The 6,000-nt window shown below is 41.5% G+C and overlaps 2 pseudogenes; both read right to left on the bottom strand.

Moving 5' to 3' along the window:
- Positions 1–4,109: 4,109 nt before the first annotated feature.
- On the bottom strand, positions 4,110–4,771 carry LOC148002728 (N-alpha-acetyltransferase 11-like; annotated as a pseudogene).
- Positions 4,772–4,878: 107 nt separating this feature from the next.
- Positions 4,879–5,096, bottom strand: Txnl4a-ps14 (thioredoxin-like 4A, pseudogene 14; annotated as a pseudogene).
- Between the last annotated feature and the right edge of the window lie 904 nt (positions 5,097–6,000).

The following is a 6,000-nucleotide window of genomic DNA, read 5'->3' as shown; positions in this document are numbered from 1 at the left end:
ACTACTGTACTTTATTGTGTTCAACCAAATCACCATGTTACAAAAATAGCAAGCTGCCATAATAAAAAATAAGGCTCCTCTATCCAGCACCAGATAGCATCATTTTACTTTCAAGCCTAGAAATTGCACACTTGTATATAAACCAATCGAAGATGAGGATTGAGAGTTCATCTTGGTGGATTTTTCCTTTGATGAATATGAAGTGTCCTTCCTTATCTTTTTTGATGACTTTTAATTGAAAATTGATTTTATTTGATATTAGAATGGCTACTCCAGCTTGCTTCTTCTGACCATTTGCTTGGAAAATTGTTTTCCAGCCTTTCACTCTGAGGTAGTGTCTGTCTTTGTCTCTGAGGTGTGTTTCCTGTAGGCAGCAGAATGCAGGGTCCTCGTTGCGTATCCAGTTTGTTAATCTATGTCTTTTTATTGGGGAGTTGAGGCCATTGATGTTGAGAGATATTAAGGAATAGTGATTATTGCTTCCCGTTATATTCATATTTGGATGTGAGGTTATGTTTGTGTGCTTTCATTCTCTTTGTTTTGTTGCCAAGACGATTAGTTTCTTGCTTCTTCTAGGGTATAGCTTGCCTCCTTATGTTGGGCTTTACCATTTATTATCCTTTGTAGTGCTGGATTTGTAGAAAGATATTGTGTAAATTTGGTTTTGTCATGGAATATCTTGGTTTCTCCATCAATGTTAATTGAGAGATTTGCTGGATACAGTAACCTGGGCTGGCATTTGTGTTCTCTTAGGGTCTGTATGACATCAGTCCAGGATCTTCTGGCCTTCATAGTTTCTGGCGAGAAGTCTGGTGTGATTCTGATAGGTCTGCCTTTATATGTTACTTGACCTTTTTCCCTTACTGCTTTTAATATTCTTTCTTTATTTTGTGGGTTTGGTGTTTTGACAATTATGTGACGGGAGGTGTTTCTTTTCTGGTCCAATCTATTTGGAGTTCTGTATGCTTCTTGTATGCCTATGGGTATCTCTTTTTTTAGATTAGGGAAGTTTTCTTCTATGATTTTGTTGAAGATATTTACTGGTCCTTTGAGCTGGGAGTCTTCACTCTCTTCTATACCTATTATCCTTAGGTTTGATCTTCTCATTGAGTCCTGGATTTCCTGTATGTTTTGGACCAGTAGCTTTTTCCGCTTTACATTATCTTTGACAGTTGAGTCAATGATTTCTATGGAATCTTCTGCTCCCGAGATTCTCTCTTCCATCTCTTGTATTCTGTTGGTGAAGCTTGTATCTACAGCTCCTTGTCTCTTCTTTTGGTTTTCTATATCCAGGGTTGTTTCCATGTGCTCTTTCTTGATTGCTTCTATTTCCATTTTTAATTCCTTCAACTGTTTGATTGTGTTTTCCTGGAATTCATTCAGGGATTTTTGTGTCTCCTCTCTATGGGCTTCTACTTGTTTATTTATGTTTTCCTGGAATTCTTTCAGGGATTTTTGTGTCTCCTCTCTATGGGCTTCTACTTGTTTATTTATGTTTTCCTGGAATTCTTTCAGGGATTTTTGCGATTCTTTCAGGCATTTTTGCGATTCCTCTCTGTAGGCTTCTACTTTTTCTCTAAGGGAGTTCTTCACGTCTTTCTTGAAGTCCTCCAGCATCATGATCAAAAATGATTTTGAAACTAGATCTTGCTTTTCTGGTGTGTTTGGATATTCCATGTTTGTTTTGATGGGAGAATTGGGCTCCGTTGGTGCCATGTAGTCTTGGTTTCTGTTGCTTGGGTTCCTGTGCTTGCCTCTCGCCATCAGATTATCTCTAGTGTTACTTTGTTCTGCCATTTCTGACAGTGGCTAGACTGTCCTATAAGCCTGTGTGTCAGGAGTGCTGTAGACCTGTTTTCCTCTCTTTCAGTCAGTTATGGGGACAGAGTGTTCTGCTTTCGGGCGTGTAGTTTTTCCTCTCTACAGGTCTTTAGCTGTTCCTGTGGGCCTGTTCTTGAGTTCACCAGGCAGCTTTCTTGCAGCAGAAAAGTTGGTCTTACCTGTGGTCCCAGGGCTCAAGTTCGCTCGTGGGGTGCTGCTCACGGGCTCTCTGCAGCAGCAGCAACCAGGAAGACCTGTGCCGCCCCTTCTGGGAGCTTCAGTGCACCAGGGTTCCAGATGGTCTTTGGCTTTTTCCTCTGGCGTCCGAGATGTGTGTGCAGAGAGCAGTCTCTTCTGGTTTCCCAGGCTTGTCTGCCTCTCTGAAGGTTCAGCTCTCCCTCCCACGGGATTTGGGTGCAGAGAACTGTATCCGGTCTGTTTCCTTCAGGTTCCGGTGGTGTCTCAGGCAGGGGTCCTGCCGCTCCTGGGCCCTCCCCCACGGGAGCCCAGAGGCCTTATACAGTTTCCTCTTGGGCCAGGGATGTGGGCAGGCGTGAGCAGTGTTGGTGGTCTCTTCCGCTCTGCAGCCTCAGGAGTGCCCACCTGACCAGGCGGTTGGGTCTCTCTCTCACAGGGTCTGATTATTGTTTCTTAAAAACACTTCTAATAATACCAGAATGCTTGATAGGAAGACATTATTCTAATTATTTGGCTAAATTATTGGAAAAAGGATCGCCTTTTTGGTTACTTGTGTGATATATAATTTGCAGGTTTTCTACAGGAGCTACTAGAATGAGGTTATTGAATATTTTAGTACAGGGAGATAGATAACAGAAAATTTTACTAAGTCAAACAATATTTTTGTTTATATTCTGGAAAAATTTTTCCATGTAATTAATTAAAATAAAAAATCTTGAAATAATTTCCTTTGTGTATTATGGGAAAAAAACAAAGCAAAATAGTTACTCCTTAACTAAATCCAGGTAAGAAATATTGATACAGGTGGCTTTCTGTAAGTGTTACTGTGCTTAGATTTAGCAATGGATGTGTCATTTTTTGCTCTGGGGCAGGAAGAACTTGGTTTTACCACAACACCAACTACAATGCAAATTAAACTAACAGATATTTGATTCTCTTTATAGAAATAAGAAATTTAAGATAAACATGTCATTCCATTGGCTTACCTGTGGATTGGTGATGAAGTGGATGCATTCAGGTCAGACAACACTGTTGCTTCCAAGTCCATTTACCTATACTGGCCGATGGGATATGTTGTTGCCACCTTTCGGTAAGACCTAGAGTTCGGACCTGTGATCACAAGATGATAACTTCAGAAATTGTGGGTCAAATTAATGGAGTGTAATTCACCAGTGAATGAGTATATTCATTCTAATATTCTCCAATTAGAAAACAAAAATCAGAGTATGGTTATTGGTGACCATTGAAGAGTGTGTATCTATCTAGTAACTCCTTTCACCAAATGCTTTCATCATCCCAAAATGTTTGCAAAAATAGAGTCAATTTTAGTCTAATTGTATACAGAATGCCAACTCAACTTTCCCCCTTCTATGATGATCCTAGATTTTTCTATACTCTTCATTATATCCATTTCCACATGTAGGTAGGTGCTTTATGGTTTTTTGTTTTGTTTTTGCTTTTTGTTTTGTTGTTTGTTTGGGTTTTTTTCTTCTCCTTATATTTTTATTTGTTCAGGTTAGAGATTGCAGTTTAATTTCTGCTTGTCATTTCCTTAAGATCTACAAATTCTGCTCCCATATTAGTCCAGAACCTATCATCGTCTCCCACCAGGAAAGAGAGCATTCTTCTTCAAAAGGAGGGAGGGCAAGGCCAGGCAGTTCCCCAGAAAGCAAGAGCGGGTAACTCCCCACAAGGGAGAGGGCATGAGGACTAGCTTGACGGTTCTACTCCAAGGAAAACCCAGATAAACACTGGCAAATGCAGGACGCTGGGGTATTCTCAAGTTGTCCCCACTTCCTGTTTAGCATTGTAGGGTTTGGAAGCCTGCAGGATATACAGAACCAGTACAACACTGAACAGAATCTGATGGCAGCATGAAGAAGCCAAGAAAGGCGCTGCATGGCAGTCCTCAGGCCTCCTTGACTCCCGCACAACAGGTTCTGTGTCCAGGTGTGCCTCCATGATCATACAGGTTATGCAGAAGGTTACTAAGCATCGAAAGGAGAGCCATTTGCGTCACAGGACTGCAGAACGAAGTTCCCAAGAACAATATGACTAAAATACGAGGACCTGTTGTGCTCAAGCAGGTCCTAAGAGGCAGACCCCAAGGTCTGCAAGCTGTCTTGGACATCAGTGCTATCTTTGCCATTACTGCCACTGTCATCTCCAGCCAGGTTCTCCTGCTGATAGGCCTCTTCAGAACCAGGAAGTGTGCTATCCTGATTCTCCTTGGAACCAAAAACGACATATCTGCCTTTCTTCAGCTCCAGTTGCCTTTTCAGCTCATCTGCCATCCGTGAGAGATCTCGCTTCAGAGCATACGCATCTTCGCCATCTGCATAGTACTTGGGCTCCACCTCACTAACCTGCAAGTTCAGGGTGTTGGAACAGAGGTGCAAGGCTGCTCGGTTGCTCTTCCTGGCATGCAGGGAGACATACTTTGCACTGAAGTTCTCTATCATGGCCTGGGAGGCCTGGTCCATTAGCTTCCTGGCCAGGCCAAAGCTTAGGTGGCAGCGCTTCACAGCCAGTGGGGTGATGTGTCCATGATGGACATTATCAGGATACTCTTCCATTTTGGCCAGAACATAACCCACAATCTTCCCAACAATCTTCTCAGCAATGTAGGAGAGCTGGGCCACGAGAGGCCATGATAGCAGTACTTCATCTGGTAGTTCTCGGGCAGGCAGAGCAGGTTGCAGTGTTGTATGTTCATCAGGTCATATGGCCAAGCCCAGCAGATGTTCATGTTGGCGGCAGAAAAGCCTATCAGACTCGGGAGAATCAGAGAGGATGCCACAGAGCACAAGCGACACCAGCACCGTTTGCTTTAAGACACCTGGGTTATCCAAACGGAACTCATACAAGTTGAGGAAGATCTCTCACTATCTTCCATTTCGTCTCGGCGATTCTGTACAGAACTTTGTATATCTTCATGCAAGTGGGGTCCTAGTCATGTCCGAAGTAAATGATGACCATGCAGTCCTCCTCTGAAAGGATTGGCCGGTCTACCTGCCAGCCATTGTGTAGATGCGGAAGCATGTACAACATTTTGGACGCGCTTGCACAGCATGACCTTGCGAGTTACCTCTAACCTCGTGTGAGCCCACAGAGCCGGACCAATGGGCCCTCCATCCAGCACCAGTGTGATTTATGTTTTGATCTGCGATGTTCAAGACTCCACAAGATCCATGGGGCAGGACAGAGGTGCATTGTCCTAGAAGAATGTGGACAAGACAAGATCTTATTTATCCTAGACATTCTTCTTCCCAAAATGATCTGATTTTATCTGTGTCTTAAAAGTACACAGATCTATCTCTTCCCAATAATATTGTGTAGTATAATTAAATTTGAAAAATACTTTATATACTCCCACATATTCTTAAAAATTAGTATTTAATTGAATGATGAAAAGTTACTCATGCAATACTCATGTATTTGAATGTCTCTGCAGAAGAATATCACTGGTTTTTATAGTCAATTAAAAAGGACTGGTGTCACAAGACCATCAGAGTCAGGTATAATTTTTAGAGTTCAGGAAAATTTCAAATTTGCATTCTAATCTTTCATGAGAAGATGTGCTCATGGCATATTGATATTATATTGAGTGTAGTTGATGGAATCACAGGGATTGTGTGGCATGTGCCTTCTACTCTAATCAAACATACACCAAATTCAATTTTTTTCCACATGAAAACTTCATGCATACTCCATATTTGAGCTCTTTTCATTCTTTTATCCAAATTCTTAGTGTCATCACACAGTTGACTCAAATAACACAAACACAAGTTTTATGAGCATTCTAGGCTCTATGACTTTGCTCTTTACATGGAAAAGCATTTGTCATAGACTCTGACAAAAGAGAAGATCACCTTTTGTTCTCTGAATGTTTTCTATTCCTCTGGTAAAATCTCAAAAATTTGTTATTTAATACTTAGGGTTTCTCTCTTATCAAATATGAGAAATATTATATTTAGGGAT

Source organism: Rattus norvegicus, chromosome 10 (assembly GCF_021556685.1).
Source record: "Rattus norvegicus strain SHRSP/BbbUtx chromosome 10, alternate assembly SHRSP_T2T, whole genome shotgun sequence".
NCBI classification, from domain to species: domain Eukaryota; kingdom Metazoa; phylum Chordata; class Mammalia; order Rodentia; family Muridae; genus Rattus; species Rattus norvegicus.
The sequence above is the reverse complement of the archived record's forward strand: the minus strand, read 5'-3'. Positions and strand labels throughout refer to the sequence as shown.